The 21,677-nt window shown below is 42.9% G+C and overlaps 1 pseudogene; it reads left to right on the forward strand.

Moving 5' to 3' along the window:
• The first annotated feature begins 215 nt into the window (after positions 1-215).
• The window catches only part of LOC121497655, a 51,471-nt pseudogene continuing 30,009 nt past the window's right edge, over positions 216-21,677 (forward strand).

Consider the following 21,677-nt stretch of genomic DNA (forward strand, 5'->3'; position numbering starts at 1 on the left):
GAGGGTCCTGTGAAGATGGTGGCAGTGGTGACCAGAGTGATGTAGCTGTAGGCTGGCCAATGCCAGGGCCTGCCGGGAGCTGGGAAGCTAGGATGGGGCAGAGCCAGGCTCTTTCTCTAGGAGACCAACTATAAGAGAGGTTCTCCCCTGGAGTCTTCATGGGAGTGTGGCCATGCCAACACCTTGACCTCAGACTTCTAGGTTCCATAGCTGTGATGGAACATGTGTCTGCTGTTGAAGCCACCTTGCCTGAGGTAATTTGTTATGGCAGCTATGGGGAACTCTGGTGTGCCAGACCCCAGGGGGATTCCTGCATGCTGCTCAGTTGGATGGATGAATGCCTAGACTATGTGGTCACCTCTTCTGTCCTGTGTGTGACTTCGGTGTCCCCTGTGTCCAGCCATGGGCCCTCACAGAGTATAGGCCACTGGGCAGGAAGGAGGTCACATGCTTGACTCAAGTTTTCTTTTCTTTTTTTTTTTTTTTTTAAGATTTTATTTATTTATTCATGACAGACACAGAAAGAGAGAGGGCAGAGACACAGGCAGAGGGAGAAGCAGGCTCCATGCAGGGAGCCCGATGGTCTCCCAGGATCCCAGGTCTCCAGGATCACACCTGAGTCGAAGGCAGATGCTCAATGTCTGAGCCACCCAGGTGTCCTGCCTCAAGTTTTCAGGTAGGAAATCCTTCCTGGTGTTTCTCTTGAAGATATGTGTTGTGTTTTTCTTTAGAATACTGAATCCTGAGAAAAATTAGTTGAGAATCATAAAAAGGGAGAAAGTCTTACGAGTCTCCCGGGCGAATTAAGGATAATTAATTATAATCCTTATAATCCACATACATATCTTTCAGCTCTGATGGAGTCCACTAAGATCGGTCAAAAGTGTGAGCAGGAAATGCTGAAGTGTGGCATTGAGGGTTAAAGTGGGTAGTCTGTTAGCTGAGACAGAAGCAGGCAAGAGAGGTAGGATCACAGTTCGATCAAGCTATCTTGTTTGTAGCCATTGCCAAGTTAAAAACGTGTGCTTATGGTCCTGTCTGCTGGACGACCCTCACCCATGAGTGACTTAGTCACTCATGCAAATGAAGTACATATTACTAAGTATATGTGTAATATACTGTCTACAGATATTTTGAATGACGTCCCAAGAAATAACAAGCTTGGGTATTAAGTCCTTAAATTGGCAATTTGACATACAATTCTATGTGATGCTATTAGTCTGGCTGGGAGACCTGGATGCTGTATTATTTGAATACCACCCAAAAATATTCCCTGGTGCCTTTTGGAGTATGAAAACTCACTATCAACTGCAGTCCTTTGTAAATATTTCTAAACTGAATTTTCCTTGTTTCCTTGTTAAATAAGTTTCTTAAGAAATATATTCCTAATAAGAAAGAATATGAAGAATGTTGGAAGTATTTTAAAAATAACATGATTTTGGGAATTTTGATTTCTTGCTTCCAAACCTAGATTAATATCTAGTAATTTGGAAACACTATAGTCCCACCTTAGAAATTGCTGCCACACCTTTAATAGTGGCTGGTTCACTCTCAAAGCCCTCACAATCTTTTTCTTTGGGCTAAAAGTAGGAGCCCCAGTCTGCTTGCCCAAGTGGGAGCCCGACTCTGCTCTTAGCCAGCTGTGTGAGCTTGAGCAAACCATGTTACTTCTGTAGGCAGTTTCCTCGTCGCTGTTCTTGTGCATTGAATGGCTAGTTAGACGATCTCACAGGTTTCTCCAGCCCCTACAATCTACAATTTAACCTCTCTGCTTTAGGCTGCATTTTTTAGTGTAAATATTCTGTGATCTACTTCCCAACTCAATTGGCAGGCTTTCCTTTGTGTCCAGGGAGGATTAGTTAGGGACAATTTGACACCATGTACATCCCTTATATACATTACTTTGCTTCATTCTCGTCACAATGCTATGAGGGAAGCTTTGTTATCCTATTTTACAGATGAGAAAGCTGAGATTCAGAGAAGTCAGGTGTTGTGCCAAGGTCAGACAGCTGGAAAGTAGCAGATCAGGTGGAAGCAGGTTGGGAGGCATCCTGGGAAATGACCTCGGGGCTTGGGTAGAAATGGGCTACCCCAAGAGCCCTCCTGCTGTTTGTATTTTTTGCCAATAACTACACAGACAAAAGGGAAAGTTACATCTTGTGGGATATACTGGCTGTCCCAACACTACCAAAACCTTGGTTTTAATGCTGAGGATGCAATGCATTAAGGTTTTGGTACAGATTAAAGTATGTGGTGGGAGAGTAGATTGTTATGTCTTTTCTCCAAAGGGGCTTGGTGGGGGGTCCCTGTGTGTGGGGACTGTGTTAGGCCCCCAGTAAAGAAGTGGATCAAGTCCATGTCACCCACATGAGCCCCATGATGTGAGGGGAGGTAGGGGAGGACACGCTTCCCTGGCCATACTGAGTATGGCTGGAGGGCACTTGCAAGGTAGAAGGAATCACCTCTTTCACTCTTGTGCATCAGTCTCCCCTTCTGGAGAAGGGGAAGGAATGGCTTCAGAACACATGGGGAATGACGGCTCCTTTCTAATTTGTATTCCCCAGGTATATAATTAAAATAAAGCTGTGTTTATGCTCCCAGTTTTAAAAAGTCTTAATGCCAGGGCTCCTAGGTGACTCAGTGGTTGAGCATCTGCCTTTGACTCAGGGTGTGATCCCGGGGTCCTGGGATCAAGCCCTACATCAGACTCCCCCCAGGGAGCCTGCTTCTCCTCCTGCCTGTGTTTCTGCCTCTCTCTCTCTGTGTCTGTCATGAATGAATAAATAAAATCTTAAATAAAATAAAAAGTCTTAATGCTATAAATTTTAAATTATAGAACAGATAACCATAATCATGTTAAAAATTGACTCTTCACTTGGCCAGAGGATCAAGGCAGGTATCTTTGGAAAAGAAGGCTTCCCCCTGTGATGGACTGAATCGTGTCCTCCCAAAATTCTTACATCAAAAGCCCCAACTTTCAGTATGACTGTGTTTGGTGAAAGGAGTTTTAGGAGATAATTAAGGTTAAGTGTGATTACACGAGTGGAGCTCTACTCTGATAGGATTGACAGCCTTATAAGAAGAGGAAGAACGGAAGGCAACGTGAAGAAAGAGAGAAGGTGGCCATCTGCCAACAAAGGGGAGAGGCTTCACTAGATACCTTGATTTTGAACTTCTAGCTTCCTTAACTGTGAGAAAATGTTGGTTAAGCTCCATCTGGCAGCCCAAGCTGACTGATAGTCTGCCTTAGTCCATTTGGGCTGCCATAGCAAAACGCCATAGCTCGGGTGGCTAAGAACAACAGGTGAAAAGCCTCTTTCTGGTTTGTAGCTTGCAATTTCTTGGTGTGTTCTCGCATGCTGAAAGGGATCAGGAACTCTGTGGGGTCTGTTATAAGGACACTAATCCCATTAGTGACTAGGTGACTTAATCACCTCCCAAAGGCCCTACCTCCTAATACCATCATCTTTGGGGGTTAGGATTTCACCATATGAATCTCTGGAGATACAAACCTTCAGACCGTAGCATATACCCTTCTTGTCCTAACAGCATGTAAATGTATTTTGGCTTAGTTAATATGAAGAAAAGATATGTGCGTGTGTGCATTCTGTTACTTTATACAAGCACTCTGAGCAACACCATCAGAGAACGAGTGAGAGACTCCTCATTGAGAGTAAGAGGCCCCTTTCTCTGTGTTGCAGGGGCCTCATCACAGAGAAACCCCTTCTGAGACCCTGATAGCATCTGTGACCTCGAGGCCATGTGTTCTCCATGGCCCTGCATGCCCTGTTCTCCCACTCCCCAAAGTAGACAAGCAATGGACTGGTCCAGCTTTATTCCTGTCTCCTAGCAACCATCCTTGGAAGATGGAAAGTGAATGTTAAGGTCTGGAGATTGGGCTGGGTCAGAGGGCAGGCAGGAGAGCTGGGATTGGGTGTTGCTTCTGAGAGACCACATCTTCAGGGCTTCTCCTGGGTGTAGTGGTGGGGTGGGGGTGGCATTATTATTTAACTGTGTAATTTCTGTTAACAGAATGGATGAAAAAGTTTCATCAAGCAATTACACCAAGGAGTCTGACTTGTTCCAAAACATAAAGGCAACAGACAGCAAAAATTAATGTACGTGCGTGCTTGAGCACTAAGTGTTTGCCCCTACATGTAATGAAGGAGATATCCCGTCCTCCTTCTGAGTTGCTTATGGTGGCATAAAGGAGGCATAAAGAGTTATTTTTGGGTCAAAGTGAGCACAGTTCAAACAAGAAGCATCCTCTCCCTCTGCCATTCATCCCAGAGTCCCCTGGGGTCCTGGACTATCTCCGATGCCCTGGGAGCCTCTTACTTTGGCCATCTCTGATGAGAGCCGGGGTACAATCACATTCTGTCTTTCCCTTTAAAGTTCATCTTAACTAGAGGTCACTTGGAGGGGAAACAGTGTCACAAAGGGCTGTTTGCATCTGGGAATCAGAAGAACAGATGGGACGTAGAGAGGGGCTCTCTTCTTGCCTGCTTCACCTAGGTGATAAGATGAGCCTATTCCCACTTTTTTTTTTCCCTTTTTCTTTGCTTCTCTTTTGTTTCCTTCCTTCTCCTTTCTCTTCTCTGTTTTGAAGAAGGGTTTGGGGAGGGAGGGTTAGTGATCACACTTATAGTTAGGAACATTAGCAGCTACAAATGGGAGCGACAGTTTTGCTGGGTGAAAAGGAACAGGATTGGATAACAGTAGGCAAGGGTTTCTATTTCTGGCTTTACCACTGGGTTGTTGTGTGATCCTGGGCAGCTGGGCCTCAGCTAGCTCATTTCTAAAGCACAGGGTTAGATTAGACGATGCTCAGAGGCCCTTGTAGCTCTAACATTCCAGGACTCCTCCTCACCTGCTGCCTTACTCAAATGTCGAGACTTAGTGCCTTGGGCCTCCCTCAGTGACTGTCTGCTATCACCTCAGCAGTGTGAATGGGGGGACAAAGTAACAGGTCAAGTCGATCTACTGATTAGTTTTTCCCCAGTGACTCTTGGAAAACACTGCACAAGGTACAGGCACTTACATTTCTATGGGTTCTCTCATCCCCATATATTTTTCCTAAATGAAATATCTTTATTATTTACTATTAGTATTGAATTATTAAAGTACAGATACATGCTGTAAAAATAAATCCAATTAGAGACATATGCCCAACGAAATTTCCCTATAACCAGATTCACCCATGATATATATATTTCCAGAATTTTTCTTTTTTTTTAATTTAAATTCAATTTGCCAACATATCCTACAACATTAGTTTCAGATGTAGTTTTCAATAATTAATCAGTTGCATATAATACCCAGTGCTCATCACATCACATTCTCTCCTTAGTGCCCATCACCCAGTTACTCCATCCCTCTCCCCTCCTCCCCTCCAGCAACCCTCGGTTTGTTTCCTATGATTAAAAGTCTCTCGTGGTTTGTCTCCCTCTCTTATTTTTTCCTATTCAGTTTCCAGGTCTTCTTTTATGGTCCCTTGCACTATTTCTTATATTCTGCATATGAGATAATTGTCTTTCTCCGATTGACTTATTTCACTTAGTATAATACCCTCCAGTTCTAACCATGTCAATGTAAATGGTAGGTATTCATCCTTTCTGATGACTGAGTAATATTCCATTGTGTGTATGTATATATATACACACATTTTCTTTATCTGTTCATCTGTTGAAGGACATCTCAGCTCTTTCCATAGCTTGGTTATTGTTGTTCCCAGAATTTTTCAAAATACACATATAAGGGATCCCTGGGTGATGCAGCGGTTTGGCGCCTGCCTTTGGCCCAGGGCGCGATCCTGGAGACTCGGGATCGAATCCCACGTCAGGCTCCCGGTGCATGGAGCCTGCTTCTCCCTCTGCCTGTGTCTCTGCCTCTCTCTCTCTCTCTCTGTGACTATCATAAATAAATTAAAAAAATACACATATAAATATGAAATACTTGTGTTTTTATCAGTGGAATTTTAATTCTTGCTTTGATTTTCTGATTCATAGGCTGCTGACGTGCTGACAACCAGGAGTGTCGTAGCACAAGAAGAGAATGGAGCAGCCACTGCCAAGGGGAGGCAGAGAGGAGCTGTTCCCAGCTGCAAGCCTGGTCCTGCAAGAGTCTCCACATTTTTTCCTAGTGCAGGTTGGATGTAAATTTCAACCCGAAAGAACTTTAGACCTTCTGATGGTTAATTTTACGTGTTAACTTGACTGAGCTAAGGGATGCTCAGATAACTGAGCATTATTTCTGGGGATGTCCATGAGGGTATCTCTGAAATGTATTAGGCTTTGAATCAATAGCCTGAGTAAAGAAAGTTGCCCTCACCACTGTGAGTGAGCCTCATCTAATCTCTTGAGGGCCAGAATAGAACAAGATGGTGGACTATGGGACTTCTTAAACTCCAGTATTATGTGAGCCAATCCTTGTAGTAAATCTCCTCTTACATCTACATATATATGTCCTATTGGTTCTGTTCTCTGGAGAACACTAACAATCCTATTTATAGGCTCTCACAAAAGCATGGCAAAAAGGCTAGGAACCTTCACAAAGCAAGCTTAAAACCTGTTTGTTGTTAGAACAATGAACAGAATCTCTTGGGATTGCTATTTCTTTCTTTCTTTTAAGAAACTTACACATTACAAAACATATGCTTTTTAATGTGAAGAGATTATAAAACAAATAAGTCTGTTATAGATATAATAAGTATAGTGCTCCTTTATCCAAAAATGATGTTCTTAACAAAGAATATATAAACTTTCCACACACATATATCTAAGTAGCCTTTTCTGTCATCTTGATACTTGCCATTTAGAAATAGTTTGAGGTGGTTGGTCATTTATTACATCTCCTGGGAACTAGGCACTGAAAGCACATTCATTCATCCAGGTCTTTGGAATATGGAGATGAATATAATCTAGGTTCTTTCTCTGAAATTTCTCAAATTATGTTAAGAATGGTTCCCTCCAGTAACTATAGTATAGTATGGTGCATGCTAAAGTTTAGAAATATACTAAGCATCATGAGAACAGATAGAAAGAGGTTATTAGTTGAATACATGTGAATCTGGAAAATTTTGAGGTCATTTAGTAATTCATAACATCTTCCTGTTCAGACATTAATCCCAGATACATGCTATTTCCTTCCTTTGTGAGAACCTCAAAGATGCTCATGTGTGAATTTGCAGACAGAGGGCGCCAGTTTCTACTCTCAGCTGAGCCAGAGATGTGGGTAATAACATTTTAATTTTTCTCTGTAGAAGCCTGGCTTTTCTTCCCCTCCATCTCCTAAATTTGCAGCCTTCCACATGCTTGGGTGGGAGCATGTGTGTCTCACATTCTAGTTCAGCAACACTGGCTTCATTTATAGAGCATGCCAGTCTGCGAGCCCTGTGGTTCCACCAAGCTGAGATAGACTCTGGTTATATCCAGACATCTTCCCTCTAAGTCCTGGAAATCTGTGTGGGACCAGCCCAGAAATCTGTGTGTACTCTCACTCAGTCTAGAGAAGTGTAGTGTCGGTGAGGGCATTCACGCCCCATTATAAGAAGTATATTTGACACCTCACCCCAGGGAAGTGATATGTGCTGACTTAGTCTGAGTTAACTGGAAACAGACCTTGAGACAAAGAAAAACATGTAGAGGGCTTCCTGTGGATTGCTCTTAGAAGACACCCTGTAGGAAGGTCAGGAGGACTGGATTAGGCGATGGGAAAAACTGATCAGCAATGCTGTTACAACCAAAGTTTCAGTTGAACCCAAAGAGAACTCTGGAGCTGAGCCAGACCTTCAGAATTTTCTTAAAATGGGTCAAGGGTACAGGATCTGTGTCCTCACATTAGCCAGTCCCTGACTATGGGCTGCCCCCGAGGAAGGAGGGTAACCTTGGATGAATTAGTTCTCTGCAGCCAAGGGTTGATTCCCGGGGAGGGTTGCAGCTATGGCAGCAAGGGGGATGGATGTTAGGAGAAAGAGGGATCTTTTCTCCTACAGTCTAACTTTAGTGTCATTCAGATCTACTAACATTACATCTCAACCTGAAAAAGGTCCTTCAGGATTCTGATTGGTCTCATTTTCTAGCAATTTACAGGCAAAGGATTAGTGAGACAAACCATACCTCTTACTGCTACAGTTGACCTTGAAGCCCTACCTGATACTTTCTCCCCACTCTGTCACCATTCTAAATACTCCTCACCTTGACTCACACTATTACTATTCTAAGTCTGGTGGGGTGAACCAGATCCTCATCCCTTAGGGATCCGAGCCCCTGGTTGCTATGCTTTTCTTAGGACATGCCTACTGTATCTTTCAATTTACCTTAAAACAGGGCATGTGAACACTAAGGGATGTCTCAGTGCCAGAGATATTCTATTCTGCCCCCATTGTCTAGCAGCAGCCCCGACTTCTGTCGTACGATTCCTTTCCATGCCTATTGGTCTTTTAGTATGAGTAATTCAAAATGACTGCTGGCAGTGGTAGCTTAAAGTTTAATGAACTCTTACTGAGAACCTACGTCAGAGTATCTCCCCTCTGAGAACTAAGATGTCTAGACCCACAGAGCCTAAGGTTGTAGGATTGAGAGAATAGATTCCCAAGTGGAATATAGGTCGACGGTTAAGTGGGCCCATTCCTATTTTTAGTTTTCTGACTCAGGTATTCTACTTATAGGAGATGCAGTGCCATACAATAGCTATTAATTTAGGATCCATACTATGTCTAGGTACTGGTATCGTCTTCATGTTGACATCTCAGTGGCTTCTTTAAGAGCCCTTTCTACCATTCTATAAGGGTTGTGACTCTTGAGGGTACAGGAGGTGGCAGGACAAGTGGATCCCGTGGTTGAATGTCCACTGCCAATGCAGAACTTTTTTTTTTTTTTCTCATAAAGTGGGTCCCTTGTTCCAAGGCAATGTTAGTTAGGATTTTAAGTCAGCTCATGAAATCTTCAAGTCCTTAGATAGTTGTAGTTGCAAGCCCTATGCATAGAAAAGGCAAGCCCATACTGGATTATGTATTGGTATTAATCAAATAGAATCATTGGTCTTTTTAGGGTGAAAGGTATCCAGAGTAGTCAACTTGCTATCAAGTGCCTAATTCATCTTCTTAAGAAATGGTGCCAAATATGGGACTTAGCCTTAATTTATGTCACTGGTGGGTTGAATATTCAGTGGCAGCAGTAGCTAGATCATCTTTGGTGAGTAGCAGTATATCCTGATGGAGCCATGCATAGCTTCCATCCCTTCTATCATGATTATCAGGAGTTAGGGTGGCCCATAACAAACACCAGTAATGTCAAATGATTGGTCATTCTGTCCACTTGATTGTTTAGTATCTCTCCCATTATGGGTACTCTCTTGTGGTTCTTAGTATGCCATACTAAATTGTTCACACTTTATTTTATATTCATTCCTATTTGTTTATTGAGATGAGCTTCCTGAGACCTTGTTCTAGTCTTTCAATCTTTCTCCTTTCAGGAATCTGGTCCAACTGGACAGTCCAATAAAAGATACCCAAGTCTATGAATATTTTTACTTTGGGCCATTTCTCTCTCCAAAAAATGGAAGGCCAGATGCACTGCCCAAAGCCTTTATAATTGGTAAGATTTGTCCTCATTTCTCTCTTTTAAGGACACTCCTCTTGAGGCCATAGAGTAATAGCTATCCATTTTCAGCTCACACTGACTTACCAAGATGACCTGTCCATGAAATAAGCTCAGACCTTTTCTTTCTCCATCAGCTGGGTATAGGAAGCCCAAACCCCCACCCCTGGACAGCCTAGCCCCAGCAATAGATGTGAGCTATAAGAGGGAGGCATCATCAATGGTAGGTGACATGGGGATTGAGATTACCCCCTTTTATTTTTTTTTTGAGATTACCTTCTTATATAGCTTACTAGCAGATCATGCTCATGGCCACTCCCAGATATACCTCTCCCAGCTTACAAAGAATTGGCTCTGGGTTGGCCTGATTTTATGACTTCATAGGTATGATAGGCCTGGCTCCTGATGGGCCATGATGCCCATTCTCAAATAGTCCATCTTTACGAGGATCTCATGGCAAGCTAGGTCCTGCCTTTCAAGTGTTGCAAATGGCATGATCTTGCTCCAAAACCCTAAGGGTCACATTGTGATTCCTACTGGGGCTTGGCATCAGCATTACTTGGTGTTTTTATTCTAAACACAGAAATCTCTAATACTACAAGGTCTGCCAGGTTGTATGGCCAAATGACAGGACTACTTGTGCCACAGCTTGGACCTGCTGCAGAGCCCTTTCTAGGCCTCATTTAAAGCTGCCAGCCTTTCATGTCACCTGGTAAGTGGGTCAGGGCAGCTTTCCAAGTGTAAAATATGTTCCCTTCAGAATCCGAAGAAACCTATAATGCGTTGTGCTTCTTTCTTAGTGGTGGGAGATGCGAAATGCAATAATTAGTCATTTATTTGGGGAATTTCCTTCTATGTCCCCAGACCACTGGACACTAAAAATTTCACTGCTGTGGCAAGACCCTAAAACTTTGTAGAGTTCATCTATTCCTTCTGGAGTATGTGTACTTTACCAAGGCCTCCAACACATCTGTCCCTTCTTACTTGCCCGGTCTAGTTAGTATGATATTACCAAGATGGTAGACTAATTTATGGTTTTGGAATATTCAGATGTTTCAGTTCTCTTTGGTAGAAGGAAGGTGAATTAACAAAGTCCTGGGGCAAGACTATAAATGTATACTGTGGTTTGTAAGCACACACTGCTTGTGAAAGGGAGGAGGGAAGGAATGGCTTTACCAGAGTAGTGTCTGCATATCATGTACTGGAGTCTGTGTTAATTTACTCTAATAAAGGTACTATAGTGGATGATAGTTACATTTGGGGATGCTTTTTGGTTACTGGCAGTGTCTATTGTCATCCACCATGATCTATCTGGGTTTTGAGATCCTAGCATTCCCGTTGCCATCAGGAAGTCCAATTCTGTATTAGCATCTCCTACTGTCAGGTCCCACTGTAAGAGGACAGAACCCTGAGCATCTTAATGGTGCTGGTGTCACTTTCCCAGCACATTCCTTATCACTTTAATAAATGGGCTGTCCTCCTAGTCTGCCATGGAACATTGTTAGCTGGTAGTTTTTCTGCCAATGTCCACCTTATAATCTCCACTTTCTTGAGCCTTTGAACTCATCTTCCATCATCTGTCATGGAAGTTCTGGTATATCTGTTTAGTGTAGACCATTGGTTTTTCCAAGATTTACAGATTCAACCTGGAGTTTATCAGTGCCTTCTCCCAGAATTCTTGCCAGAGCGCTGAATTATGTATTATGAGGAAATTTTAATATATTTGCCAGCTAAAACCAATTCTCTCTTAACTGACCTTGTTCCTTCCCTTGATCCATCACCCTTGGGATCTAGTCCAATCCACTTCCAACTCCTTCTGTATTTATTAGCTCCTCTCTTCCCTTAGATGATCTTGTTGTCTGTGTCTTGATTCAATCATGATTTTGTTCATGATCCCTATTAGCCTGATTAATAAAAGGGGAGATTGAAGCAGGGATCCTGAGGGCAGCCAGTAAATCTTGTAAGGCACCTGACTCATTTGAGACCTCTGACTGATACTCATGAAGGGAGGTGCTCACTATCTTCCATTTTGGGGAATAGGCCACTTCTGCCGGTTCACAGTTTTGGAAGAAATAGGGAGTTCAAAATTCTCATTTACATTAACCCAGATAACCACATCCTATGTCTCAAAGTTCCACTCTTTTTCTGTTATGGCTTTGACGTTGGTGTAAGAGACTTGCAAGGGAGGAACTGAACCTCCTCTGAAGCTCTGCTGCTCTTCCATGGTTAAGTCCTGAACCTAGTCCTTCGTGCTAATGGCCTTGTGCTTCAGGAGTTCAAAATGTTCTTTAATGCTGCCAAGGAGATCCTGCTTTCCTTGAAAATCATTTTACCTTGGGGCACCCGAGTGGCTCAGTGGTTGAGCATCTGCATTGGGCTTAGGTCCTGATCCTGGGATCCTGGGATAGAGTCCTGCATTGGGCTCCCTGCAGGGAGCCTGCTTCTCCCTCTACCTATGTCTCTGCCTCTCTCTGTGTGTCTCTCATGAATACATAAATAAAATTTAAAAAAAAGAAAATCATTTTGCCTTGAATTGTCAATAAATTACTATGAGCCAGATTCTTCTGTTTGCCGTGAATGAATCAGTGACACTCAGCAACAGCCACCTATTCTATGGTTGTTCTAGTTGTTATTTCCTTGCATGCTTATCCATTCCAGAGACATTACTCCAACCACTGCTTTATCTTGCACTAGTGTCCTAACACATTTGGTAGACATTTGTAATTGCACTGTAACAGCACATCAGAGACTATCCGTAATACACCCACCAACCACCAGTGATGGTGTCTACATCTCCAGCTGGCCAGAGGGGTAATCACCTCCAAACTTCTATTTTATAGTCCACTTTATAAGATCACTCCTGGTATAAATGGCTTATATTGGGTTCTCTGGAAACAGGCTACAAGACAGAAATTTAATTCAGGGTATATTGAGAAGTGCTCTTGGGAGAAACACATATCCCCTCCCCCGCCCCCCAAAAATGCGAAAGGTAAGATTAATAAAGAGGAGGAAGAAGTAGGAGGAGGAGCAACTGACCTTAAATGCACTTTTCACTGAGAGGTCAGTCAATTGCGTGAGGAGCTTAGAGCCAGGCTGGCCTTTCACTATTTCCCCAGTTGAGGCAAAGGTGCTGAGGCTTTAGAGTCTCATATCAGCTCATCATTGGCCACAGTTTGTCTCTTACAAGGAGCATAACCTTCCAGCAATTCCTTATGACTGAGAGCAATTCCTAGTGAAGGATTCAGCTGTGAATTGTTCTAACCAGCTGGGGATTGGAGGAATCAACCCTGATGAAGGGATCTAAGAACATCTGCCCACTGCAGGTACCCTGTACTCATGCTGACCATTGAGCAACCTGGAAAAAAGCTGGATTTAGGGGATCCCTGGGTGGCGCAGTGGTTTGGCGCCTGCCTTTGGCCCAGGGTGTGATCCTGGAGACCCAGGATCGAATCCCACGTCGGGCTCCGATCCTGGAGACCCAGGATCGAATCCCACGTCGGGCTCCCGGTGCATGGAGCCTGCTTCTCCCTCTGCCTGTGTCTCTGCCCCCACCCCCCTCTGTGTGACCATCATAAAAAAAAAAAAAAAAGCTGGATTTATGAAGAATGGGGGAGCAATGATAACATAGTAGTAGTGGCAACACCAACTTCATACTATACTAATAGGATTATTAGAAATGATTCTGCTTGGGTTTTTGGAAAAGTTATTCAGCTTTTTTTGTGCCTAAGCTTTCTTTAACCATAGAATGAAATTACTAACGCATAAAGACCTTGAAATGGTACCTAGCATATTCAGCAGAAATATTGTTGCTGTTGTTATTGGCATTGTTCTTATTCTTGTTATTTTTCAGCAACCTTAACTCATTTTCAAGCTGTTTTTCCCTTTCCATCTCCCTCTAACCTGGTCTTTCACTGTTTTCTCCTAAAATTTAAATTCCACTTCTATCTTGCTGATTTCCTTTGTTCCTGAAAGATGCCATGCACTGTGCTTACACCATCTCCCTTCCTAGGCTCTCTGCCTTCATTGGCCTCCTAAAAAAGTTACCTAAATCCATCTTATCCTTTGAAGGAGTGGAAGGAGCATCTGCTTTGATTCAAGAAGTCTAGTTTAATTCTCAGATCCACTACTTACTTAAGCTTTGTGACCTTGGGTAAGCCATTGATCATACCCGAGGATTGATTTCCTCACCTATAAATTGGGGATAGTAGCACTGCTACACTAGCTCATTATGAGGAATAAATGTGATAACTAGGTTAAACTCCCAGCACAATGCCAGGCACACTGCAGTTACTCAATAAATAGGAACTATTGGATATAGTGGTAAGCCTATTAATATCTAACCACAGAGTCATTCAAAGCACAATTATTCAAAGCCCGCAATGTGCAGGGACCCTTGGGAACAGACAGGGAGGTAGGTACAGGAGCTGCAGCCCCTCCCTTGAGGATGAAAAGAGTTTCCCAGCTTTCCCCAACTTCATTTGTGCACATCTCCTCTCTCCACCCCTCCCTCCTTAAAATACCCAAAGCATAGACCCATTCAGCATCTGAGCACCCAATTTCAATTCTTTTTGGAATTGTTCCTTACATTTTCTCACATGTCAGTTATGGCTCTTGAAATAGACTATGAGCTGCTTGAGGGGGGAAACTGTTGTATTCCTTTTACCCACACACAATACCTAACATAGAAATGGGTGCATGCCCTGTGCTCTCTAGGTATTTTTTTTAGATAAATTAATATATGAGTATTTATGATTCTTGATTGAAATCATAATAGAGAAGTTTCCACTTTGCAGGTGGGAACCTGCTAGTCATGGCATCAGTTTTATGGGCTGTGACCTAAAAATGTACCCACCATGCTATACTAGTGTTTGGTGAAACTTGTTTCAGTGTTGAATATGTCATGGGCTGGGTTGGGTTGTGGGGTAAAAGTGTATTCTTTACTATGGACCATGGTAAAAAACCAAAAAACCAAAAACTACTGCCAGAATCCAGAATGCATACCACAAGTTTCCTAGCACGGATGTTCAGGTCCTCATGGGCAGAACTAAAGAAGACCTTGGACACCAGGACCTTGGAGCAAGAGAGGCAGCAACAACTGGGTTTGGAAAGGCTCTCCTGGGGTTTGTGGGGATTAGAGAAGATATGCAGTTAAGAGAAGGCGTGCTCAAGGCCTGAACACAATCACTCAAACTGCTTATCATGTGGGCAACAAACAGGGACTGCAGGCACACCTGCAAATCTCAAGTGTCTTTCCCTCAGAAATCTTAATACCCTGAAATTGCTCAAGATTTTCCTCTTGGGATCCCTGTTTTCTCTAGAGCTTTAGGTGGTAATAGAAACACTATTGCGCACATTCTCTCCCCACTTATTAATTTGAAAAGATAGACTGGAGTCATTAACCTTTAGAGATTCAGTGATAACTTCTTTTTTTTTTTTACGATAATTTCTTGATGCAAAATTTGTACACAAAGTTTGACAATTATGAGGTGACCACAGGACAATGTCCATGAAACTGAAATTACTCTGGGAATTCTAAGATGGATGACCTCTCCCTCTATGGGAGGTTTGAAATTGCATTTAAAGCATCTTTGGCTCAGGCACCTTTGGGAGTTGGAAGCATCCTGCCTGTGGGAATGTCCGACCTCATGCCCTTCTATCTTACCTTCCAGAGTCTGCAGTTGGGGGACATGAATTCTGGTGCTCTGTTCTCCATGAATGCTTCTCACCTTTCTTCCTGGAGCCTGGGCCTAATGCCTGGCTGTTTGCTATTTGTACTTTGAAAAGTGCTTTAATTGGGAAAATAAAATACAATACCAAATGCCTTTTTTTGTGCCTTGTGAAAGTCCTCTAAAGCTTAGCTTAACTCAAAGAGCTTAAATCAATAGCACCGGCCCATTTTCTAATCACAGGGAATTTAATAATGATCAGGAAAGCCATTGTCAGTCTGATCAGTGGGACTGTTAGGACTTTAACTCCTGGAAAACAGCTTCATATCAAAATTACATACTGTTATCATATTAAATGTCACTCAGAAGGGTATTAAAATCCTTTAGAGAGAAAGCATTACAGGGGTTCTATCAAAATTACTTTATATGCTGATGAGCTGGAGAAAGCTAAGGCAAGCCTAGGGGTTGAAAGGAAGAAATTGTTCCCTTTTTACCAGAATAAACCAAAATCAGGAAGGGGGAGGGTTTTGGTGTCTGCATCTCTAATTCTGGAAGTCCCTTGAGACACTCCAGCCCAAGACCTGGAAAGTTTACTCTTATCCCTGAAGCCTGGAAAACCTCTTGGGTCCATCAGGGGAAGAGCAGCTTCAGGTCATTCCAGGACTCCTAGCAAAGTGTAGGACTCCCTGGCCCTAGCTACTTAACCCCACTAATTATCATAAGTCCCATGGTAATGGTGCTTCCCAGTGGTAGATTCCAGCCACATACATTTTATAGGTGCAGCTGAGGAGTCCAATCCCAATTATTCATGCAACAGTTGAGCCTTTGTGAATTGAACTTGACGCTGTTGTTTTAGGGATTAAAATTTCAGAGAGAATCATTTAACTGGGGGCAGATGGTTGGCCTTTAATGAAACCCTAAAGGAAATGGGGAAGGGTGTGGACAACAGGGAATAAGCAAAAATTAAGAAGAGGAACTAATTGAAAAAGCTGGAAAAGGAGGCGGGGCAAGAGAGCGAATGTTTTTCCTGTCAGCCCAGCCTGGCCACCTGCCTCTGCACACAGGGGGTTCTTCCAGCCGCGAAACATTTGTATAAAGAGAAGGGGAAATGAGTGTGTTTGGGCTTTGCTGGAGTCTGCACCTTCTATTGTGTCCTCACGTCAGACACTATCCCCCTATCCTGGGGCCGCTGGCTTCCTGGAGACCAGGTTTTCCCAAGCCACTGCCACTAAGCCCAGCAGAGTTCCAGATGTGAAGCCTGTATCCTGAGTCACCAGCTGTGGGGGCAGCATGCCCACTTAGTACAAATGGAGATTCCATCTCCCCTTCACTGTTTTAGCAGTTAAGACTTTAGCATCACACTTCAGTGGTTTTAACCCCTTTGGCTCTCTGAGAAGGCTTTAGCATCTTATACATTAAGAAATGTATATTACATGTAGAGGCCAAAACACTGACTTTATATTCAAAAAACTCACACTCAAAGACAGTAACTGAGCCCAGCTGGCAAGTGGCAGCCTGTGGCCAGGAAACAGACTGTGTGCTTGTCTATCTCCATGTACTAAGTGAAGATGGTGGTCCAAGCCCTGTCATCTACAAACTGAATGACCAAGGGAAATGTCACAATCCATCTAGTCCTCCCTTTCTTATTCTGTAAAGTAAGGATAATAATGTCTAATTTGAAGCTTAAATGTATGTGATGTTTTTAGCACGAGACCTGTCACTTTAAGTACTCAGTAGAGGTATTACTAAAATACTTCCTGAAAAAATACAAGAAAAAATGGCCCTTGAAAGAGAATTGGGAACACAAAGGAACCAGAACTATGACCCACGTTCTAACTCTGTCTGTTGATGACAACTGCTTGGGAGCATTAGGGAATGTCTTGTTCTGGGCATGACAGTGTTATCTGGGTGGAGAGGGCCACTGATAGAGTTACAAGACTCATTATGTATAGAAAAGGGTCAACCTTAAATGATAAAAAAAAAAAAAAAAGTTAACTGAGTAAATTTTAAAAAATCATATTGGCTTTATTCAAAGATTCATGAATTGGGTAGCATCATCTAACAGATGAGAAAGGAGCTCTGAGTATTTCCACACGACCCAGGGAGGGATCCATATGATGTTGTTCCTTGTTCTTGTCGTAACTTAAAGGGAAACTTTCACAATGTCCAGAGCCCTTTAGGTCCTGCAAATTGAAGGAGGAGGATATCCTCAAATTCCTTGCAGCAGGAACCCACGTACGTGGCACCAGCCTAGACTTCCAAATGGAACAGTACATCTTCAAAAGGAATAGTGATGGCATCTATATCATAGATCTGAAGGGAACTTAGGAGAAGCTTCTGCTGGCAGCTCATGCCATTATTGCCATTAGAAACCTGGCTGATGTCAGGGTCAAATCACCCAGGAATTGTGGCCAGTGAGCTGTGGCCAGTGAGCTGCTACTGCAGGAGCCACTCCTATCGCTGGCCACTTCATTCCTGGAAACTTCACTCACCAGATCCAGGCAGCCTTCCAGGAGCAGAGACCTCTGGTGGTTGCTGATTCTAGGGCTGACCACCAGCGTCTCACAGTGGCATCTTACCTTAACCTGCCTACCAGATCCTCCTTTGTGCTATGTGGACATTGCCCTCCTTTGCAATAACAAGGGAGCTCACTCAATGGGTTTGATGTGGTGCATGCTGGCCCAGGAAGTTCTGAGTGTGCCTGGCACCATTTCCCATGAACACCCTTGGAAGGTCATGCCTGAACTCTATTGCTACAGAGATCCTGAAGAGACTAAAAAGGGAGAGCTGGCTGATGCTGTAAAGGCTGTGACGAAGGAGGAATTTCAGGGTGAATGGACTTCTCTAGCTCCTGAGTTGATTACTACTCCGTCTGAAGTTGTGGACTGGTCTGCAGGTGTCCAGGTGCCCTCTGTGCCTGGCCAGCAGGTCCCTACTGAACACTGGAGTGCTCAGCCTGCCATTAAAGGCTGATCTGCAGCTCCCACTGCTCAGGCCACTGAATGGGTAGGAACAACCACTGAGTGGTCTTCCACAAAGGTAAGCTGCTTTTCCACAAAGGCAAACAAAATGGGAAATAAATAATTTCTTAAAAAGAAAGAAAAAAAAAAAGGAAAGGAGTTCTGAGGAGGTGTACAAAATGAAAGACTTTATAGGCGGAGGGAGGCAGGACAAGGAATTTATACTATCAAAGAATGGACTGGTTGTGGCAAGGCCACTTTCCTTCAGGGGATGGCAGAGGTCTGTTAGGCAGACTGCTTCACTAGTGCCAACAGTAATTCTTGTTTGACTGGTTTAAGATTTCAGTTTTGGGAGAAGCTGAAGCTGTAATTAAGTCTTAGTTTGGTGATGTGGGGCTTAGCATAAGTGACTCCATTTTGAGCCTGTTATTATTTTGTTTTTTAACATAACCCAAACCTATGGGTTAGAACTATCAAAGGACAGCCAAAACCTCCCTAAGCCCCAGGGGCTACACGTAGCCTTGAGATATTATCAACGAGAGAAAAATTTCTTATTCTACTATATCTTCTCAAGTATCAATGTTGATGAGAGGGATCAGAGGTATTAATGACTTGAAATAATAGTCAGCAAAAGTACCTTGTGACTATCTTCTACATCAAATAAAGGCTTGAGAGAGACCCTGTCTGTCCTCTTCCTTGCCCAGTCCAGAATAGAATGCCTGTCACATGGTAGGTGTACAGTGGATATTCATCAAATAGACAGATGTTGAAGGAATTAATAAAATAGACCGAGTAGGACTAATCAAGATTCAATGGTTTGGTATCGAATATGTTGACTAAAATTGCAATTTTAGGATGTTAAAGACAGGTGTACATATATAGTCAGTTCTTAATTATTCCTACTTTGGTTGTACATGCTTCTAGATCATCCCCTAGCATCTCTCTTGCTGCTCATTTTTTGCCCATTTTATTTGTTTGCAATCTATAAACATGTCCAGCAGAGACCAGTTAAAGCCAGACAATGTTGTGAGAATCTTCACTCTAGAAAAAAAACCTACATCTTGAGACAGTTGGAATGATTGAGTAAATGGGATTTGAGGTGGTCTGTATCTGGTTCTCCATCTGTTTTCCATGGTCCTTACAGCCATGTAAAATTGAAGTGAGAGGCAACACTTACTTTCTTAGAATCTTCCATGAATTGAGAGCACTGGCAATCTGTCTAGGGCCACAGTAATTGAAATTAATTGGATTTTAGAGATAATAACATTTATGCTAATGTGGTTATTGAGAGGAGACAATAGTCCCAGAGATAAGTAGCTAGGAGAGGTGGGGCAAGAGAATTTGTAATCCCAGCAGGAGAGATTGAGAGTCTTGAGGGGAGCTTCTGGGGTGGGTGGAGGTAGAGATGAGGGACAAGAAGTTGTTGAGAACTGGAAGGTTTTAGAGAAGCAAGAGAGAGGAACAAGGGGGAGGGAGAAGTAGAAAAACTTTTATTTTTTTTAAAGATTTTATTTATTTATGAGAGAGAGAGAGAGAGGCAGAGACACAGGCAAAGGGAGAAGCAGGCTCCATGCAGGGATCCGGATGTGGGACTCCAACCCAGGTCCCAGGATCACGCCCTGGGCTGAAGGTGGCGCTAAACCGCTGAGCCACCGGGGCTGCCCGAAAACCCTTTTTGAATAATGATAATATGAATAGTGTCAGCAGTCCCTTACTAAGTGCTTTTTATGTGTGAAACATTATGTGTTTTAAATTTGTCATTTTACCTCATAACAAACTCATGAGGTGGGTACTGTATTTGTTTTTCTTATTAAAAATAATAGAGAGGGGCACCTAGGTGGCTCAGTCAGTTAAATGTTTGAGTCTCGATTTTTGCTGAGGTTATGATCTCAGGGTTAGAAGCTCTGAGTCAGGCTCCACACTGGGCATGGAGTCTGCTTAAGACTCTCTCCCTCTATGCACCACCCTCTCCCCCACCCGAGAGAGAGAGAAAGAGAGAGAGAGAGAGAGAGAGAGAGAGAGAGAGAGAGAGAACTGAGCTTTAGAGGGGTTTAACTAACTTGTCCCACATTACTTGGACAATACATATGCAAAGTAAGTATTCTTCTTCTCTGCTCTATTACACCTCCCATTTGCCCAAAGTGAAAGAGCAAAGATAAATGGGAGAGGTGAAATTCTGGAACAACACTGAAGAGAAATTGACAAAGGCCTGATTTTGACAGGAGCCTGAAAGAAGGACCTAGGACCCAAGAGAATAAAGATCTGATTCCAGGTAGTAAACCCCTTCCAAGAAAGAACCCACCCCCCCTTTATAGGTTTGTACTTGGCCCTTGTGTCACCAGCAGCCTGCCTGTGGGGCTGTCCATGAACACTAAAGTGAGGAGGTTCACAAAACAGTGATAGACTACATGGGTATGTGGCCCACTGATATTGCTAATGAAGGTGGCCTGGAAGTGAGTGTGAAAACAACCACCCCAGCCAGGTCCATATCCCAATAGCAAGAGAAATTGACCTCTACAAACCTAATCTATGCCTAGTTTTCACACTGTGATCACATGTTTATGAAGTTTTACTAACTGTATTGAGCTGAAAGGGGCACAGAGGAGAGCCAGAGAGATGTCCTAGAGAGGAGGTGGGCTTAGAAGAGAAACCTCAGATCACATGAGTGGTAGCAGTGAGAGCCAGAGGGAAACCTTGCTGTGAGTGCTCTGCATGGAATATAAACTATTCTGTCAAGAGTCCTTGAAAGTAAGGTCACCAAAATTATCAGGTACATCTGGGCCTTCCGAGTGATGTTGACATTGCTGTGTGTATAGCACTGTGAATGGAGAAATTTTGGAGGTAGAGCTGGACTCAAATCCAAGCTTAAACATACATTAGTAGAATGACCTTTGGTAAGTCAACTTGCCTCTCTAAACTCTAGGATTCTCAAGGGCCAAGTAGGAATATTAATACCTGCCTTTCAAAGTTCTCTTGGAGTTTCCAAATAATGACTCAAACTCCTGGCCCATCACAGACACTCCATAAACAGTGGAATTTTTATGGATGTGCTTATCCTTTGACCAGGTGGGATAGCAGAGACCAGAACATTTAGGATTTCTCTTTATGATTTTCAGTATTCCTCTCCCTATTATTAAATAAGTCCCCTGGAATCTGAATGTTGACCTCCTGACCCTATTTCACTCAGATTTAAGTCAACACTGAACTTTGTATTTCCCAAATGGAAAGCCATATTATTAATAGTACATTTGGTCATGCATTTCTTTTCATTTTTGCACCTTTTTAAATTACTCATGCTTGAAAAGGTCTAAAATGTACCTTTAATCTCTTTGTCATACATCAAACTGCCATTTACAGCTTTCTCTTTATAACATAAGGATTTTTATTCAATATAATTTTGTGCTATGGCAATATGCAAATATATATACAATAACATATATATTGTATGTATT

The sequence above is a fragment of the Vulpes lagopus genome, chromosome 8, assembly GCF_018345385.1.
Source record: "Vulpes lagopus strain Blue_001 chromosome 8, ASM1834538v1, whole genome shotgun sequence".
Lineage (NCBI taxonomy): Eukaryota > Metazoa > Chordata > Mammalia > Carnivora > Canidae > Vulpes > Vulpes lagopus.